The sequence below is a fragment of the Hylobates moloch genome, unplaced genomic scaffold (genome assembly GCF_009828535.3).
Source record: "Hylobates moloch isolate HMO894 unplaced genomic scaffold, HMol_V3 SCAFFOLD_5, whole genome shotgun sequence".
In the NCBI taxonomy this organism is placed as follows: domain Eukaryota; kingdom Metazoa; phylum Chordata; class Mammalia; order Primates; family Hylobatidae; genus Hylobates; species Hylobates moloch.
Genome location: NW_026652280.1, coordinates 36,242,003 through 36,263,981, shown reverse-complemented (window position 1 = coordinate 36,263,981; position 21,979 = coordinate 36,242,003). Strand labels below are relative to the sequence as shown.

The 21,979-nt window shown below is 38.0% G+C and overlaps 1 pseudogene; it reads right to left on the bottom strand.

Annotated features, from left to right (window-relative positions):
* LOC131383562 (uncharacterized) overlaps nucleotides 1-21,979 on the bottom strand; it is a 117,050-nt pseudogene that overhangs the window by 91,687 nt on the left and 3,384 nt on the right.

Below are 21,979 nucleotides of genomic sequence, written 5' to 3'. Positions count from 1 at the left end.
TATATATATATATATAACAAAAATACAGCTAAAAATTCCAAAGCCGAGTCAACTTTAATTGTGCCAGGGGAGGAAATACCCACCAATGATTAAATTCTGCTAAGCACTTCCATGAGGGGAAAGCTCAAACATCTTAAAGAACTGAAGAGGAGTTCACAGGCATTATGATAATTGGGAACTGAAACTAGTATAACAGAGAGGACAGGATGAGTTCATCAGTCTGTATACAGTTGGTTAAAAGAATTTCTTTGATCCCTGCTCAGGAAAATCTTGTTAGTTCCAGTAAGAGTCTGGTGTCTTAGGGTCAAAATTTATGACCCAATATAAACTTCAGCAGATTATAATTGGTTGGGATGAAATCCAAAAGAAACTTTTGATATCTCAGGTAAAAGCTTCTGTAAGAGAAACATTTTCTTTTCTGTCTTAACACTTAACATTTTCCTTTCCTACTGTCTTAACACAAAGTTTGTGGTTTTTTAACTGACATTTTTTTCTTAAGTTTCTACTGTCACCATGTAATGAAAAACTAGAAATACCATTTGACCCAGCCATCCCATTACTGGGTATATACCCAAAGGATTATAAATCATGCTGCTATAAAGACACATGCACACATATGTTTATTGCAGTACTATTCACAATAGCAAAGACTTGGAACCAACCTAAATGTCCATCAATGATAGACTGGATTAAGAAAATGTGGCACATATACACTATTGAATACTAGGCAGCCATAAAAAAGGATGAATTTATGTCCTTTGTAGGGACATGGATGAAGCTGGAAATCATCATTCTGAGCAAACTATCCCAAGGACAGAAAACCAAACACTTCATGTTCTCACTCATAGGTGGGAACTGAACAATGAGAACACTTGGACACAGGAAGGGGAACATCACACACTGATGTCGTGGGGTTGGGGAAGCGGGGAGGGATAGCATTGGGAGAAATACCTAATGTTAATGATGATTTACCAGGTGCAGCACACCAACATGGCACATGTATACATATGTAACAAATCTGCACGTTGTGCATATGTACCCTAGAACTTAAAGTATAATAATAAAAAAATTACATTAAATTAAAAAAAGAAAATAAAAATTAGTCCCCTTCTTTGCAAGAGGTTTCTCCCAACTTCTTCTTATTTGAGGTCTGGGCTCCTGAAACTCTGTCTCCTAGATTGCCCATGGAAAACCAAAATGATATTAATTTATTATATATTTCTTGATCATTGTTTTTCCCCTGCCAAGTAAGTATAATTTATTATGTATTTCTAATCTTTATATTTTCTTCCTTATAAACTAGTTCCAGACTTCACCTTTTATTAGCAAGAAAATTGTTTTTCCTTAAGAAAAAGTTTATAGGTTTAAAATAAATTTTATTTTTTCTCCCAACCTCCTTTTTTAGGAAAATTACCAGCAAAGAAATTTGTCTTATTAGCTTTAAAACTACAAATATTTTCATCCTGCCTTATATATTCATAATTGAGGAAATTATTTTCAATACAGAATACCAAACAATAAAGGAAAGGAGGTGTTGAGAAAATGGTGGAAGAAGTGAGAAGTAAGGAGAAAAATTCAGCAGAGGAAAGAATAGAAGTAAGGAGAAGAGGGCAGGATAACAAATTTAATGCATCCTCCAGCTCTAAGCTTATAGATATGATACCTATCCTGTCCATTAAATATTAAATTACTAAAGAAAATGTTTATTCAACTACAATCAAGGTCTTTAAAAAATACGAGTAGGATTTTTATGGTACAATTTCAGGTATACATGGTCCACAAGGAGAGAATATATTTGCATTCTCTGGTACCTTCCTTTTTTGCCTAAAATAAAATATTAGACAAGGAAGAAGACATAGACAGTTGAGTTGCTACAATTTTGTTGTGGCTATTAGCTCTCTATTCCATTACCCAATTGGTTTAAAACAATCCAAAGATTGTTTGTGCAGTCAAGAAATTCTAATGTCTCTTAGACATGAAAAAGAGAAAGCTTGTTTTTCAAAAATGATTTTGTCTTAGAATTTCCTTGGGCATTTGCAGACATTCTTTCCTAAACAAGTCTTCAGACTGCTGCTGCCACCTAGAGAACTAATTTGATATTTCTCTACAGCCAATCAAGAAAACAACAACCAGGCATTGTTTTTGTTATTGCAATGTGCTGTGTGTTGGAGAGAAAAGTAATAATCTATTGTGTCACCCCTTGCAAGGTTCATGGTTGAGACCTCTATAACAAAAGATGGATTAATAATAAAAAATCATGTAAACATATTTTACATAACACAGGAAGTTTCAGAAATGAAGACCTAAAGAAACAGGGGAATATGTGCATTTTTATGGACAATCTTGTAACAGAAGGATTGAAGGACAAAAGAGTGTAATCTAATGGTATTAAACTGAGGGGAACTTACCAAAACCTGTTTGTTCAGATACTTCTCTGTGTTTGTGTTTTCAGAGATAAAAATGTTCCCTTTTTCCTGGTATAGGGAGGGCACGTGTGGCTTGAGAATCTTATGACATGCTTCAAGGGAAGGTCAGCTAGGTTTCATCCCACCCTTTGTGAAAGAAGAAGTGAGAGGAGGTCAGAGAGACCTTCCTGCTTTTGCTGTTTCCTCAAATGCCGAGGTGCCATATTTTGAGGCAGGTGTCCTAAACCTGGTCATATGCATTCTTATCATTTCTCATTAAGTATTAACCTCCTCATATTTTTATTATAACATTGTGTCCTAAAATTAAATCATTTATATCTTAATGTGTCTTAGTGTTAAATCACTTGTTACCTGGGTCCTTTATATGATGTGGAGAATTGAAACTTGGCTTTCTGGGTAAATTTGCTGCATAGAATTTCTACAAATAAAAAGTAGTCTTATTCATTCATCTAACAGTAAAAGTAGTTCATTCAAATAAATAATAAATATTAATAGTTATTTGCATGATAATATTTTCAGAATAATGTAATTCAAATGCATTAGTATTTTCTAGTGTTTATATCTTCGTGGACTCACTTTACTTGTACTCATATGTCTTATAAAGGAGATATTTAATAGACTTCATATGTAACCCAAAGCTAAATATTATTTGCATTAAAAATATTCAAAATCAAATCTTATAGGCAATGATATCTATCTAAATTTGTCGGTCACAGTAAATAATAGTGAATTTATTTTTGAATTGTTAGTGAAGTTAGCTACTAATATGTAATATCTTCTTGAGCTCCATTTCTGTAGTTTAAAAAAAGGTGATATTTTTTGTTAATAAGCATCCTCTTATTGAGAGACTTCTATTATTCACAGAATTCTATGCCAATCAACAGCTGGATTAGTCAGGGTTCTCTAGAGGGACAGAGCTAATAGGATATATATATATGTGTGTGTGTGTATATATATGTGTGTGTGTATATATGTGTGTGTATATATATGTGTGTGTATATATATATATAAAGTTAATACTTAATAAACGCCCATATATATATATCTCCTGAGATCATATATAATCTTCAAATAAAGACAATAATAAGTTCATTATATATGTATGTGTATATATATATATATATATATATGGGAATATATTAAGTATTAACTCAAGCAATCACAATGTCCCACAATAGGCTATCTGCAAGGTGAGGAGCAAGGAGAGCCAGTCGGAGTCCCAAAACTGAAGAACTTGGAGTCCAGTGTTCAATGGCAGGAAGCATCCAGCACAAGGGAAAGATGTAGGCTGGGAGGTTAGGCCAGTCTAGTCTTTTCACATTTTTTTACCTGCTTTATTTTTAGCTGTACAGGCAGCTGATTAGATAGTGCCCACCCAGATTAACGGTGGGTTTGCCTTTCCCAGCCCACTGACTCAAATGTTAATCTCCTTTGACAACACCCTCACAGACACACCCCAGGGTCAATACAGTGCATCCTTCAATCCAATCAAGTTGACACTCAGTATTAACCATCACAAGCCCACCCTTTGTCAACTTGAACTTATGGAACATCTCCTGATATCACACATAATCTTCAAACAAAGACAATAATAAGTTCATAATTACACCTAACATAATACAGCTATCCTTCATACAACCAGCAATGCACCAATACTGAACTGAAATATTATTACAAAATGTTAACAATACTTAAATTCTAACACAAAGTCAATACATTTTATGTCACATGATAAAAGAAAAAGGAAATGAGATGAAGATATGTTCTTAGTACAAGTGTATACATGCACAAACATGTTTTTAACAAAAGAAGGAGGAAATACTCATGACAATTATAGTCCTAGTTTCTGTAGCTGGTCACATGGTCATAGTTGGTATTGATGACTACCTTCTTCTACTGCCCATTCTGTATTCTCTTTGCCTTCAGCAAGCACTTCAGCAGGTCATGGTTTTTTCCTGGTAAAGTGACACAAACCTTCATTCCTGAAGAGTTTAGGCCATTTGTAGTCCTGCCTGGATTTGGTTGTTTTAGTTTCCCATTGACCTTAATCACAGGTTATGGTAATACTAAGAGACACCCTAATGGATCTCCTGTATTCCATGCATTCTCTTCCTTACCTCCGTTGTGGACTAGTAGACTGACTTACTCTTGATAGTCCAGGTCAATCACCCCAGCCAACACTGTAACTCCTTTCTTCACTTGTTGACTTAAAGGTAGGAGGAGCCCAAAGTGTCCAGGTGGCAATCTTAACTTCCAGTTTAATGGAATTGTTGTTTGTGTCTCCTGGTGGCAGCATTCCTCCCTCTGGAACTAAGACATCTAGGCCAGCAGAAAGTAATATCACAAAAACAGGAAGCAAACATTTTGTTTGTGGATCACTAGGGGTGATGGTGAGTGGTGCCACTTCCACTTCCACCCCTTGATTCCTGGACCCGTGAATCCTGGCTATGGGAGAAACAGTACCATACATTGGATGCTGATTCAGAGCATACATGGCCTTCTGGAGAACTTTGCCCCACTCCTGCAAAGTATTGTCACCTAGTTGACATTGTAATTGGGACTTCAAAAGGCCATTTCACCGTTCTATCAATGCAGCTACTTCAGGATAATGGGGAGCATGGTAAGATCAGTGAATTCCATGAGCACGAGCCCACTGCCACACTTCTTTAGCTGTAAAGTGAGTGCCTTGGTCAGAGGCAATGCTGTGTGGAATACCATGATAAAGCATTCCGTGAGTCCACAGATGGTAGTCTTGGTGGAAGCATTCTGCACAGGATAGGCAAACCCAGATCAAGAGTAAGTGTCTATTCCAGCGAGGACAAACCTTTGCCCTTTCCATGATGGAAGAGGTCCAATATAATCAACCTGCCATGAGGTAGCTGTCTGATCACCCCTAGGAATTGTGCCATAACAAGGGCTCAGTGTTGATCTCTGTTTCTGACAAATTGGACACTCAGCAGTGGCCATAGCCAGGTCAGCTTCGATGAGTGAAAGTCCACGTTGCTGAGCCCACGTGTAACTTCCATCCCTGCCACCATAGCCACTTGGTTCATGGGCCCACTGGGCGATGACAGGGGCGGCTGTGGAAAGAAACTGAGTGTTGTCCACAGAATGGGCCATCCTATCTACTTGATTATTACAATCCTTCTCTGCTGAGGTCACCCACTGGCTAGCACTCACATGGGATACAAATATCTTCAGTTTTTGACCATGCAGAGAGGTTCATCCACATAACTTTTCCCCAAATTTCTTTGTCACCAATTTTCCAATCATGCTTCTTCCATGTCCCTGACCATCCAGCCAAACAATTGGCTACAGCCCACGAATCACTATATAATCATATATCTGGCCATTTCTACTTCATGTAAAGTGTACAGCCAGATGTACTGCTCAAAGTTCTGACCACTGGGAAGATTTCCCTTCACTGCTGTCCTTCAGGGATGTCTTAGAAAGGGGCTGTAGTGCTGCAGCTGTCCAGTTTCAGGTAGTACCTGCATATCATGCAGAATCATCTGTGAAACAGCCCCTAGTCTTCTCTTCCTCTGTCAACTGATCATAGGGAACTCCTCATGTGCCCATTGGTGTAGTCTAGGGAAGAGAAGGCAGGATGACCAGAATGGAGACCACAGATATTTGAGCCACTTCCTCATGTAACTTACTTGTGCCTTCAGGACCTGCTTGAGCCATTTGATGATGGAATGCTGCTGTGTGTGACTCATTTTATGGCTAGATGGGTCAGAAAGCACCAAGTTCATGATAGGCTGCTCAGGTCACATGGTGAATTGATGACCCATAGTCAAACATTCAATTTCCACCAAAGCCCAGTAACAGCCCAAGAGCTGTCTCTCAAAAAGAGAGTAGTTATCTGCAGAAGATGGCAGGGCCTTGCTCCAAAATCCTAGAGGCCTCCACTGTGATTCACCTATAGGAGCCTGCCAAAGGCTCCACACAGCATCCCTATCTGCCACTGACATTTGAAGCACCATTGCATCTGCTGGGTGGGTCATATGGCCCAAGTGGCAAAGCAGCTTGCACAGCAGCCTGGACCTATTGCAGAGTCTTATGCTGTTCACTGGCAGGCTTTGAGGTCACTTGATAAATGGGCCAGAGTAACACACCCAGATGAGGAATGCGTTGACTCCAAAATCCAAGGAAGTCCACTAGGCCTTGTACCTCTTTCTCGGTTGTAGGAGGAGCCAAATGGAGCAACTTAGCCTTCACCTCAGAAAGAATATTTCGACAGGCTCCACACCACTGGACCCCTAGAAATTTTACTGAGGCAGAAGGTTCCTGAATTTTAGTAGAATTCATTTCCCATCCTCTGGCACACAAATGTCTCACCAATAAGTCCAGTGTGTTTGCTACTTCTTGCTCACTGGATCTAATCAGAATAATGTCATCTATGTAATTGAGCAGTGTGATCTTGCAGAAGAAGCAAAAAGTGACCAAGATCTATCCAAATAAGATTGTGACACAAAGCAGGAGAGTTGATATACCCCTGAGGTAGGAGAGTAAAGGTGTATTGCTGGTCTTGCCAGCTGAAGGCAAATTGCTTCTGGTGGGCCTTATGGGCAGGAATTAAAAAAAAGGCATTTGCCAAGTCAATGGCTGCATACCAGGTACTGGGAAATGTGATAATTTGCTCAAGCAGTAAACCACATCTGGTACAGTAACTGCAATTGGAGTCACCACTTGGTTAACATTATGATAATCCACTGTCATTCTCCAAGATCCATCTGTCTTCTGCACAGGCCAAATGGGAGAATTGAATGGGGATGTGGTGGGAATCACCACTACTGCATCTTTCAAGTCCTTGATGGTGGCACTAATCTCCACAATCCCTCCAGGGTTGTGATAGTGTCTTTTATTTAGTATTTTTCTAGGTAGAGGCAGCTCTAATGGCTTCTATTTGGCCTTTCCCATCATAGTAGCCCTCACCCTACCAGTCTTACACTGGACCCACTGTAAGTTGTACCCGAGCAAAACTCCATTAATTACCTGACCTTCATAAGTCCCTATTTTAAGTGGAGGGCCACAGTGACGTTTTAGGTCCCCTGAACTCAGTGTCAGCTCAGAGCCAGTATCCAGTAGTCCTGAAATGTCTGATCATTTCCCTCTCCCCAGTGCACAGTTATCCTACTAAAAAGCCAGAGTTCCCTTTGGGGAAGGGTGAGAGAAAGATTAAGAGCCTAAATTGTCAGTAGTGCAGTGGGGTCCTTCCTCAAGGGGACCCAGCCTCCCCATCATTCAAGGGGTTCTGGGTATGCAAACTGGATCAAGTCTTGAAAATGATTGAGGGGCCATGATTTTTCTGTCTTTATAATTCAAATTAGTCTTTTGTCCAGTTTACTGCTTATATAAATTAAGTAGGGTTAAGTAGGAATCTAGTAGGCTTCCTATCAATTTCACTTCTAGAAATACCATGAGTAATTAGCCAATGCCAGAGCTCTACATGAGTCAGACTATTCTGATTGATGTTTTTCCTCTGCTGTCCATTACTGTAGCTAAGCACACCTTGCCTTTGATGGTTGAGTGCCACCACTTTGCCCCTGCCACCTCAGGATCCAATTGTTCCCATTTTATTTAAATTTTGTAGTTGAGTGACTGCGATTCCCTCTGTTAGATCTGACATACAGAGGAGAACAATTACAGGGCCCTTCAAAGATGCAGGTGCTGCCCTCACAAATCTATTTCACAAGGCTTTGGCCAAATGTATGTCTTCTGGACTCTCCCAGCTGGGATAAGTAGGTCTAAAGTGACTAATCCACTCCACCATCCCAATGTCCCTAAGCCTTTGGGTCCCTCCCTTTACATTAAACCAAGGGAGATCAGGCATTTCCAGCTGGCTCACAGGGGGCCATCTTTTAATCCATATTTCAGCTAACCAAGCAAATAAACTATTAGAACCTTTTTAAACTCCCTGAGCTGCAACATTAAATGCAGAGTCCCTACTTAGTGGGCCCAAATTAATAAATTCAGTCTGATCCAACTCTGTGTTCCTTCCACCATTATCCCATGCCCTTAATATCCATTCCCATGCCTGTTCTCCCAATTTTTGCTTATATAAATTAGAAAACTCAAGCAGTTACTTTCAAGTGTAGCACACCTCCTCATGAGTCACACTCTCAACCTCACCTCTAGGGGCCTGCTGGGACTTTAATGTAGTAATAGGTCTAGAAACAAACAGGGGTGTTAGCAGAGGCTCCTGAGGAGAATCAACATTATCTTGCCTGGCAACTACCTCAGGGGAGGAGGCCATCATTGTTGCTTAAGGCAGTGCCATGTTTATCTCCTCAGACAAAGGTGGAAAGGCTGATGGCATCATGGGTTGGGGAGGGGATGTTGCCACTACTGGGGATAGGAAGCATCAGAATTTACAAACTTGGTGTCCCCGGCTTCAACAGTGTCCTCCCACACATCCCCATTCCAAGTTGCAAGGTCCCATCCTATTCCAATCAACAACCTCACTTTAACAGTAGACACCTGGCAAGGCTGTGCATGCACCTTTTGTTGCAGGTCAGCCGCTCACATGATAAGAGCTTGTGGCTGTTTTTCCACAATTTCAACTCTTTCTTTACAGGAGATAAAACTGTCACTCAGGGCAATCTTAGCAGATTTGAGGCTCAATATCCGCTTCTGAAGCTGGGAAATAGAAGCCCTGAGTTCGTCATTTTCTTTCATCACTTTGTCCACTGGACTTAGGAACAACCAACCAGCTTCATTATGTTCCTTGGTTCTCCATAGATGGTCAAAGGTATTATGTATAGAGTCACTAAACTCCTTGCCTCTCATGAGCAAGGAATCAGGAGTGTTAAATTCATTTATTTTGCATAACGCTGTAAACAGTTCACACCAAGGATTATCAGTGTTCTCCATACTATTGGAAGTAGAGTCCTTAGCATTTTGGGGTTTAATCATATTAATCAGCCAACTCCAGAAATTCAAAGGCAATGAAAGAACTCCATCCTTAACATTCTGTTTCTATAGAACCACTCCTGGTACCAAAATCTGTATTAGTCAGGGTTCTCTAGAGGAACAGATCTAATAGAGTGTGTGTGTGTGTGTGTGTGTGTGTATACACACACACATATATATACACACACACACTATATATCATTTATATATATCCATATATGTGTGTATATATATATGTGTGTGTATATATATATATATATATATATGAAGGGGATTTTATTAAGTATTAACTCATGTGATCACAAGGTCCCACAATAGGCCATCCGCAAGTTGAGGGGAAAGGAAAGCCAGTCAGAGTCCCAAAACTGAAGAGATTGGGGTCCAATGTTCAAAGGCAGGAAGCACACAGCACAAGAGAAAGATGTAGGCTGGGAGGGTAGGACAGTCTAGTCTTTTCACATTTTTCTGCCTGCCTCATATTCTAGCCACACTGGCAGCTGATTAGATGGTGCCCACCCAGATTAAGGGTGGTTTGCCTTTCCCAGCCCACTGACTCAAATGTCAATCTTCTTTGGCAGCACCCTCACAGACACACCCAGGATCAATCCTTTGCATCCTTCAATCCAATCAAGTTGACACTCAGTCTTAACCATCACAACAGCCTAGGAGTGTAAATGGAGAGTCCATGACATTACATGGAGGGCTTGTATTTCATGAAGTGTGGGAGAGCTAGTCAGGGTATAAGCTCTACAATCCTGAAATGCAGAGTCTGCTTCCTACCAAAAACCTGCTTGATACTGGTGAGAAGCTAATGCTTCTTAAACCACCATACCCATGGTGAAGAACCAGTTTATTTATTTTCTCAATCTGTTATGATGGCTAGTTATGAAAAGTGCAATAAAAAACAATATAGAAAAATAAAATGCAAAGACAACAGACCTGAAAAAGGAAATCAAGCATCCATTTTTAATTACTATATTTAATTAGTAATTAAAAATTTAATCTTAAAAAGTGATCCAAATATTACTGCTCACTCTCAATTCCACTGGTCATTGCCAATTGATATCAAACAGTTCCTGAACTGATGTAGGCCCATGGACCACACTCTGAGGAGCTTTGCTCTTGACCTTCCTGTTTCTGAACCCAATTTCATGGTGTGATGGCTTTGGAAAAAATAAATCGATTCCATGAGAGCAGGGGCTGTTATCACTCTTGCTCAGACTTAAAAGCTATGGAATCAAGTCATCCTCTCTTTTAATCTAGATTCCTATTTTTGTGTTTAGCCCCAGATCTTTTACAGTCTGAAGAGGATGCCAGTCTAAAGGCTGTCAGGCATAGTACAACAGGAGGCAAGTGTGTACCACAGCGGTGACAGGAAATGATTCATACTACAGTTGTAATGCAGGGTAAGAAAAAAAGCAATCCTGTTCAGCTCCTAGAAAAATAACAGCCCACCCTGCTGCTAACTCATTTTTCTCCCAAGTCTTAGACTTTAGCCTTCTAATATTTGCACTTAGGCTTTATTGTCCCTATACTCACACTCTCACTCCCACACCAGTGCCTCTGCTGTCTACTCAATATTTCAGATCCCTTGCCACACCTCTGTTATTCTTGTAAAATCCCCTTTAGACTTTTGTTCATTCATTCTTTTTTGTTGTTTTTGTTCACCTAGACTAAAATATAGACATTTTTCCAATGACTACCCTATCTCTTTGGAAGCTTCCGTTTCTCTCTTCCTATTGATACCCTCTGAATAAAATATGTTTAAATGTCTGCCACATTTATAAATTCCCATCAATCTTATGATTAACTTCATTCTTCCAACCAGACTTGTTCTTCCTTTAATATATTAGTCTCCTCCTGATAGAGTAGTCTCACTGTCTTCTCTCTCTCTTGTCTCATTTATTCCCTAACCAATGTGCAATTTAACTTTGGTCTGTAATTTTAAACTGAAATTGTAAATATCACCAGTGACCTTATGAGTTCCCCAAATGATGGAACTATGTCATATATTATCTTTCTTGATGTTGATTCTTCGTCTGCTTGTTTGTCTTAATGCCCACATTGTGCTATATCAATGTGTAGTGACTGGTGTCACACTTCCACCAAGTAGAATCTGACTCCATCTTGGATGATGTAGCATGCACACCACAAAAATTAGCTTCTTTATACCATGAACTCTTCAGTTCAGATAATTTCATATTTTTCTCACATTTTTTCTATATCTAACATTTCCAAAAATGGGACATATCCTTCTAGAAATAATCAAGGCATAAATTTGAAAGTTGTCTCTTGCCTGCCTGGTCTGGTGCCTGGTTGCCTCCCCAGAGCCTGTTTTTCATATTGTTCACTTTGATCCAATCCCACTGGTCTTCTTGCAGTTCAGGCATGCATCATGTGCTTTTTCTTCTTTCCTCTGTTTGAAATATTCTTCCCCTCTAGTTGCCCTTTTATCATTATTAGTTTTCTTTTATTTCTTATCTCTTACTTTTTTTTTTTTCTTGAGACAGTGTCTCACTCTGTCACTCAGACTGGAGTGCAGTGGCACGAACTCAGCTCACTGCAACCTCTGCCCCCCTGGGGTTTAAGCGATTCTCATGCCTCAGACTCACGAGTAGCTGGGATTACAGGTGTGTGCTACCCTGCCCAGTATTTTCAGTAAAGGTGGGGTTTCACCATGTTGCCCAGACTGGTCTCAAACTCCTAACCTCAAATGATCTGTCAGTCTTGGCCTCCCAAAGTGCTGGGATTATAGGTGTTAGCCACCACTTCTGGCCTTATTATGAATTTTCTTTGTAGCATGTATAACTATCTGAAATTATATTACTTTTTACCTATGTATTGTCTTTAATAACCAGGACATAAGCTCTGTGAGGGAAAGGGCTTGCCTTCTTCATAAGTGAGGGGCCTGAGCCCTGTCTATGTTTTCAGAGGTCAATTAATCCAGCCTCTTTATTTGACAGGTGAGGAAGCTATAGTCAACAATAATGAAAATATTTATGCTAGGTTTTACTCTTGGTAGCAGTGCTAAAAATGATTCCTAGACATTTTTCTACTACAAATACTTCTACGTATTTCCAGTGAAGTATCATTAAAGTCAGGGGGCAGTGAATGTATATACAGGAGGATTTAGAATCAAAGTCCAAAGTAACTCCTGTAGGGAAAAAAAAAAAACATTTGAATTTGTCCTAAGAATTAGAGCATATCTGGCATTTTAGTTCATATCTGTGCGAGATATAATTGAAGCATTAATCATTGAGTAATGATTGTTTTCTATTATAATGCATCATATGTATTCTGAAGACATTGGCATTAAATAATCTGCTGTTCAGATCCTGGTTCTAAGATCTACTAACTGTGAATTGAGCAAATGAAATAATCTTAGTATGCTTCAGTTTTCTTGTATTTAAAATGAAGACACATGGTTTCTAGTTCAAAAAGTTTTATGAGAATTAAAAGAAATAGCATTTGTGAAACCCTTAGAACAAGTTCCTGACATATGGAAAATGGCCAATAAATGTTAGAGATGATTGTGATCTTCACTGTGGGGGAAACGTAACTGTGAAGTAAGGTCTAAAATTAAATCTACAATATTATGTGCAGCCTTGTCATCTAAATCTGGGAAAGTCTTGGATGACCTAACCCCAAGTTCCCTCTGTCTCTGTCCCCCTGGATAAAGTCCCCTAGCCAAATAACCCTCTTTGTCAAGTGATCAGCACAGTCTGGCTGATCTCGGAGGACTGGGTTTCAGTTCTCTGTCACCCCACAGAATTATTCAAACAAGATAAGCACATCCACCTGTGAGAATCAGCAGTCATCTCACCCTCTTGACAATACAATATCTGTTCCCTACAGTCCATGGTTGTTCACTCTGTTCCTAGGTGCTACTCATGTGTGGCCTATATAGTGTCTTCCTCCCCTGAGCTGTGAGTATATGTGACCAATAAACTGTTATCTATCTTATCTGTCCAGTGTCAGATGTCACACATTTGGCCATCCCCACAGCCAGGACTCTCACTCTCACCAAGTGGGTGATGAGCAGGTGATTAAAATGGTAAAAATATACCCTGATTCTGAGAACCTGTCCTCAAGCCCTTTGATCAACTAGTCTCCAATCTCATCTGGCAATGGCATTTCAAACTATATCCAACACAAAAAACATGTGCTTCACTTGAGCTATCCTGCTTTGCTTCACAGGAGACTTGACAATGCACAGTATTATATATAAATCTAAAACCATCCATATTTCTGCCTTGTAAGTCCTGAAGGGTCTTATCAGAGAAAACAAAACTGCTTATGTTAAGACATATTGTGATCTATTTTCTCTACCATATCCCACCATGCACTTTCTATATAAATAACATCCAACTACTCCTATAATCTTATTTCATGCTTTCAATTATTGTGATATTATTCTATCTTCTTAGAACAACGTTCTTGCTTTTCTTTGGTTGAATAACTTTGGTCGTGTTTCAAGAGTCAACACACAAATAATTTTTTCTAAAAAAAAATCTTTCTTGAATTGAAAACTTGGGCCAACATACCTCATTGCTAGCCTTTGATAAACATCATGGATTGACATCTTCTTTATCCTCATCTTCTTTCAATGAGAAGCTGTGTCTTATTTAACTCTGGATTCCCAGGGCCCAGCAAAGTTCTCAGAATGACAAACACTACCTGTGGTGAAACTGACCTGATCCACCATTTTCCTCTTTTTGTGGGAGCGCTTCTCATCCACACTACTCTCCACTCTCTGTTAGTCCATCACTTCAAGTATATCTAGACTAAGCTCAAACTCAGTCCCACATTTGACTTAAATTCACTCTGTGTCCATATTCTATGCTCAAAAAGAATCAAATCTTTTCTATGAGAAAACACAAGTATAAGTACAATGAAAATATTTTAATACACTCTATCATAGGAAAAAAAGCTACTTTTAAGACAATTTATATCAAGACAATGTGGCAAAGTTACTTTATACTTTTTCCAATAGCTTTAAAATAAGATTTGGTATATGAATAGACTCTGCATAGATGTGACATCAGGAATACTGGGAGTCATTCAATAAATATTTTGATTGACTAATTTCATTTATTCTCACCACCTCTCTACTTGCTTGCCCTGGCCTTGGTAAAACTATTTGGAAAGAGAATCAAACCTCCTAGAATAAAATTAAAAATTGATTTTTAGTAAAGTTTCATGTATTAAATTACACTCAGTGTCAGAGAAGTGAATTTTTTTATGTTTTCTCTGGGAATATGACTACTTATAACTGTGTATATTAGTGTGTATATACATGGTGGGTATATAAACATATCTATTAGATTTAATGTAAAAAGTCATTGCAACTATTTAAAATAAGTGATGGGTTGAATTATCTACAGAGGAAAAATAAAATAGCTAATTTCAGAGTGAATATTTTCAATGTTTTAGGCCTAATAGTTTAAAAAATAAGAGTTTGGAGACAAATTGGTTTACTAAACAATCAACAGTTTGAGGTGGTAAGAAGTAGCCAGTCATTTTATTTTGGCAATATTTTTTATTTGCTTCATCTTTCCCCATGAACATGTGGAGTTAAGTACGGCTGATGGGAGTCTTTTTCGACTTCTCAGAAACTCCATTTCATACCCTCAATCTATCATTTCTAAATGTCCTTTTTTAAATCTGTCTTCAGATCATTCATGTGTTTCACGAGAATTAGACAGTCATTTTCCCCGTTTGAAGAAACACTGTGTTGACTGACACATCCACAGTTTTAAAATAACATGATTTACTTTATTTAGGACAGCCTGATGTATTCGTAGAAAAATAGAAGCAAAAACTAAGGATGGACTGTATATCCAGTTTTTCCTGACACTACTCAATGTTGACATGTTCCCATGAGAATGTGCATTGTTGTTCAAACTCTAGAAAACCAGTTATTTCCCAGAAGAATTTAATTTTCTATAATCCTACCAAACAGAAACATTTCTTTGCTCTGGAGAATTCAATCATGTGAGACTATTTGTTGTTTTCTTCAAGAGTCGCATCTGGAGAATAACTGTCTTTTACCCTCTGACCCTTTTGATAGAGATAATAATCCAAATTCTTTTTTTGTTTGTTTGATTTTTTTTTTTTTTTTGGAGACATGACCTCTCTCTGTGACCTAGACTGGAGTGCAGTGATGCAATCACAGCTTACTGCAGCCTCAATCTCCCAGGCTTAAGCAATCCTCTCACCTCAGCCTCCTGAGTAGCTGGGACTACAGGTGCGTATCACCACATTTGGCTATTTTTTTATTTTTTATTTTTATTTTTATTTTATTTTGTACAGACAACATCTCCCTATGTTGTGCAGGCTAGTCTCAAACTCCTGGGCTCAAGACATCCTACTGCTTCAGCCTCCCAAAGTGTTGGCATTACTTGTGTGAGCCACCATGCCCAGTCTCCAAATTCTTTTCACACAAATTCATTCTGTACAATGACTTCTGATTATTCTTCCAGTAGCATCATGTTTATCATATTTATGCAATAAGCTAAATTAATAAATGATGCAAGGCTGAATAAATTAAGGTCAAGAACGACAGTACAGGCTGTCCAGCAGGGCTATGGAGGTACAAAGAAGCAAGAATGACTTTTCACTGCTTTCATGAAACAAGATTGTACAGAAGACTTTACATGGACATGCAGGGAATGTATACATACATACATATGTGTGTGTGTGTGTGTATATTTTTTTTTATATATATGGACACAGAAATCCCAGGAGAAAATATACAGTTAACCACCTGTAATCCTAGCGCTTTGGGAGGCCGAGGAGGGCGGATCACGAGGTCAGGGGATCAAGACCACGGTGAAACCCTGTCTCTACTAAAAATACAAATATTAGCTGGGCGCAGTGGCGGGAGCCTGTAGTCCGAGCTACTCGGGAGTCTGAGGCAGGAGAATGGTGTGAACCTGGGAGGTGGAGCTTGCAGTGAGCCGAGATCGCGCCACTGCACTCCAGCCTAGGTGACAGAGCGAGACTCGGTCTCAAAAAAAAAAAAAAAAAGAAAAGAAAATATATAGTTAACCAAAAATATTGAGGAAGACAACAACGTCTAATTTGGTAAAAGGAAGTTGATAATTTGGTGCTCTGATAGATTTTTTAATCTTTATTGTTGTATAATTAACATTCAATAAATAGCACAACCATAAATTATACAATTTGATAAGTTTTGATACATGTATACACCTATGAGACATCATCCTCATTAAAATAATAAACATATGCATTGACTCCAAAAGTTTCCTCATACCTCTTTTTAATCCATTTCTTCCCCAGTCCCCAGCCAATCAGTTGTACGCTTTCTGGAACTATAGATTAGTTTGCATTTTCTAAAATTTTATACAGATAGAATCATACTTTCTGTGGTTTGGCTTTTTTCATCTATCATAATGACTTTTAGATTCATTTTTCATTTATGCATCCAGTGGCATGATTATAAATATTTAACCATCAGCTCTCTGGTGGCAGTGTTGGTAGGGGTGGGTGTGAGGGATCTGCAGCATTTGTTGATTTTCACGGTGCAAAGATTCCCATCATGATGGATTTTAAGCTACCAACATGATGTCTCTGAACTCACAGTAGGAAAGAAATGCACACAATCACATCTTGTGAGCTAGTTCTAGCCAAATCCAGCTCATCACTATATGGGTCATTGTTTCATTCCTTGTTATTATTGAATAGTATTTTATTGTGTGGTTTTACCATAATTTGTTTATCTATTTACCCGTTAATGAACAGTTAGATTGCTTCTGGTTTCAGGATATTCCAAATATGTAGAGATGTTGTGAATATTCTTGCGTAAATCTTGGTTTGGACATATGCTTTCATTTCTCTTAGACAAATACCTAGGAATGAAATAGATGAGCCATATTGCAGGTAAAATATTTCTGAGGTGGCTGGATTATTTTATACTCTCACCAGCAGTGTGAAAATGTTGTAGTTGCTCCACACTCTAGACAACACTTAGTATCATCAGTATTTTTTATTTTTTCATTCTAATGGGAAAGTAATATATCCCACTGTGGTTTTAATTAACATCTCCCTAACAATGAACGATGTTGAATATCTTTTCACATGTATTTTTGCCACCTATATGACTTCTTTGGAAAGTGTCTACTCGAATATTTTGTCTGCTTTTTTATTGGGTTGTTTGCTTTCATATTATTGAGTTGTAAAAGTTCTTTATATATTCTGTACAAAATTCCTGTGTCAGTTATACATTTCATAAATATTTTCTCAAGTCTATGGCTTGGTTTTTCATTTTCGTAAGTTAATAAATCTCTACCAAACTTAACATCACTAAGGTTTTCTCCTTTTTTTTCTAGGAATTTTAGAGTTTTAGTTCTCAAATTTTGGTCTATATTTCATTTTGAATTAATTTTTGTATATGGTGTGAGTTGAGGACCAAGGTTCATTTATTTGGATAAATGGATAACGAACTGACTCAGAACCATTTGTTCAAAATATGATCCTTTCCCTGTTGTTTAATAGATTTTATTTTTAAATTTAAGATACTCATATATGACTCTAATAAGTTGAGAAATGCTAAAGCTATATCAATATTTTTAATTGTATTCATTCTCCATCTAGAGATTTGTGTACACGAGGTTATGAAGTACAGAACAGTATCTATTAATTTAACACAAGAAAGTTCAAATTTAAGAAGGAGATGGACTGATACATGTCCTAAGAAGTCAGGCTGCTTAATTTTCACTCCTCTATTGTATAAGGGCCAGGGAAGAAAGTGTGCATGCTTGGGAGAAGCAAAGATGTGGGAAAAAATTGACCCACAAGGTTGCAATGAGTGCTGCACTCCAGCAGCACTCAAAGAGGTCTCACAATATGATCAGGATTGCTCCAACAAGTCTTGCTTGACTTCTGCATCATGAAACTCAACATACAATCCCTCATCTCCCTATACTTCTCCCAATTCTGCAACCTAGTCATTAAGAATATGCAAAGTAATTGCATATCAAAAGCCACCTATGAAGTATTAAAGACAAAATAAACCAGTGTAAAAACCCAAATGAAACAAAGCTATTATGATTAGTTTTCCAAAATGTTTTGAGGTAATTGTTTAATTAAGCAGACATCTGTTTGGTACCAGCAGTAACACAAAACAGTTTTATTTGGTAACTTAAAGACAGTTAACCTCAAAATCAAAACAAAGCAAAACAGTTAAGATGGTTGCAATTTACTGCTGAAATTATTGCAACTCTGCTTACCTCCTTCCCTTAGAGAAAGTCAAAGTAAGCTAGCTTTTTATTTATGCTGGTTTCAAATATCCTTACCTATTTTTTCTCATATACTATAGACATTCGCTGAAAATTCGAATATCATAATTAGAATAAAAATAAATAATTTATCTTAAAATATTTATTTTGCAGACTGAGTTTTCAACATCTGTATCAAAAAGTACAGCAAACCACGCAATTGGTTTAAATACTCATTTTAGTGATCATTTTATAATGTAAATATATCAGTAAATGTGAAATTAATTTTATAAAAATTTAAGAATTTTCATATAAATACATCATTTATTGGAAGAATTTTTTTTGCTAGTCCCCATGTTTTGGTTTGCAAATTGAAGTTACTGTATCTGAATAGGTTGTCAATTTGTCCTACCTCTTTCATAGATCCTAATTGAATAACTTCCAAACAAAGGATAACCTACAGAAAGAACTAGTACTTCTGAAATAACAGAAAACCGGTAAGTCATCGAGCTGTACAGCAAGAAGAGGCTGAATCAGTAGATGAGAAATAAAACAGTAAATAGCAGGTAACAACAGATATGATATATTCTTGAGTGTATGGGGGCTATTTTCTGCACATTCCTAAATTGTTCAGCAAAGAGGAATGTGACAAGGACCTGGGTTTTGTATCCACATGTGAGGGTTACACAGTAATTAGTGCTTGCTCCAAAGTAGAAATAGCCACAGGATATGTGCTTCCAGGACCAGCTTTACGCATTGGCATGAATTGTTAAAGGGTCCTAGACAAGGGCCTGATGCCTGCTTCCTCCCCTCATCACACCCATGCACAGGCACGCTCTATCCATCGCATTATGCCTGAAACTATACTCCTACAGTTTGTTTTTTAGCCTTTCTCCACCCCCGTCCTTCTCAACAATTATCTCTCAGTGTAAACAGATCAGAAAGCAGACTGAGACTCTGAAAGTGGTGATGTTGGGGATGTGGGTGGCGAGGCTCTAATGAGGAAAGGGAAGAGGTCTCCCTGAGGGGCTCCCTCTCACCTTATGTCTATAGCTTCCGGAATAAAGCCCTGTTAAAGCATTTGCAACTCTGCTGTTTTCTTCAGTGCAAGTTGTTTACCCATCTGTCTCCTCTTACAGCCTGTAAACTCTTCTAGAGTAAGAAATATGGCATATGGTGAGAGCCTGGTTTAAGCAATACATTAATTTTAAAAACTTTCATTTCCAAGTTTTAGTGAGGATCATTTTAGAATGTCCTTAGAAGACTCATAACTATCAGGGTTAGAAGGGAAGAATCTCAGGAATTTACTGTTCAATATCCATAGTTGTGTTATCTTCTTTTGATTGTATGTGGTTGCAGGTGTGTGTGTGTGTGTGTGTGCGTGTGTGTGTGTGTGTGTGTGTGTTGCAGTTCGGGCAATGGTTCTAAAGAAGAGAGAAAGAGTCTGAAAGACAATTTTTGTGTCCAAGGTATTTCAGTATCCAAAATTCTTTATTTCGGAATGTTACTTGAAAAAATCTCTCATTTTGCCATGATAAAAATTGGTTCAGATTTAAAACACCCCCATCTGGAACCAATGTCTTTCTCTGTGTTTAACTATGTAATTGTCTGCTCAGAAACAGACACCCCTATTTTCTGTGAAGAAACCTGCTCTTCCTCATGATAGATTCTGGGTCACAAGTACCTCAAAGCTTCCAAGGGACTCATAAGCACACATTTGTTTTTTATCTGTAAAACATATCCAAGTGGTTTCTTCCCAGCTTAATGGAAGGTATGATTTAGAACTAAAAGACTGTAATCCACATGGCTTTTAAATAGGTTATTTCTTTGTTTGGGTTATTTTGAGAGTACATATGTTTCAGCTCCTGAGTAAATTACAGGCTTTTAAGGCTTCACATAGCTATTTTGCTTTTAAGCAGACAGGATTTCACCTTTATTCCTCCTGAGTTTGCTTTCTTATTTACAAATGAAAAACAGCAGAGGGTAGCATTTATTTACTTTCTCCTGAATATCAGCCACACAATACGCACGGGAAGCCTATGGAGGTGGGACACACAGGCCTCCCTTCTTAGATGCTGGCCTCTGAGGCTCCTGTCTATAGTATCAGAGCAAGTGCGTAAAAAAAGAGGCCTGCAGGAAAGACGGCTATGAGATGTGAATAATAGTTCTGCTATGTCAATGAGTAAAAAAGTAAGTGGATAAAAACCAAAGGAAAACAAATAAAAGGGCTGAAGGAAGAGATGATGAACTTTCTGTGATATCTTGTCCAGCTTTTCCTGCTTCAAGATAATAAAAATTAAGAAAGTAATAACAAGAAATCTACTCGCCTATTCTTTGCATGGTATGTATTAGAAACACTGTCATGTGAATCTAAAGAGCCATTTGATTGAGGAATAACAATAAATAAAAAGCAATTACATCCATTTCTATAATTCCATCTAATTGATGCTGGCAAATAAATGAGGATATGCAGACAGAAGATTTTTCTGATGGTGGAGGTTGAAAATGGATCAAACAGGAAGCACTGAGATTTTTCAATCTTATTTTTACTAGTAGACATTTATCTCAGTCTTAACCTTCCATAGTGCTACATGACCTCACCAGGCTTACCTTCTCAGTGTGACAGTGACATCTTGGGAAGTCTTGTCTCCTGGCCTCACGCTGGTAGTCCCCTTGGTCTGAAGCGTTCTCCCACCCCTTGCTGTTCTTTGAACTCACTGGCTTATGAGTATATCAAAACCCCAGTTTCTCATCAAAGCCTCCTTTCAGTTCTACCACAAAGAAATTATAGAAATTTGAGAATGTCACTTCTCTAAGCCTTCATTTCTCCAACTTTAAGATTAGCAAATGGAAGTGATCTTTAATATCACTTCTGCTTCTTGTCCTTGAGTTAATTCTGCGAGCGTAACAATGTCCATGCTTCTTGAAAACTCCTACCTCTCCTGATTTTCTAGGCACATTTTCTAAACTACTTGTGCATAACTTATACCATGGTTAAGTAAGAATTTTGCAAGTATTTAGGAAACTAACTTTTCCCTTCACTAGAATGTGAATTCATTTTGGTTGTACCATTTTATAAATTTAATTTTTTGTTCTCTGTCATCGTAAATTTTTAAGGTCTCAAATGTTGTAGAACGAATGATATACCTAATCAATTTTGAGATTAAAGACTGTTAGTAGATACAGTGATGTGTCAGCACAAGGCTTTATGTTTCAGGTTTACCTGGAAGGGAGAGCAGCTAGGGAGAAAAATGGCTGCTTCAAATATCTTCAAATTTCAGCCACAATATTATGGTTTTGAACAGATGAATAACTAATATTTAAAACTGTCTTACCGTAGGAAATAAAGCAGTAAATATCTGTCTTCTGAGAAGATTCATCAGGGATTATATGACCATT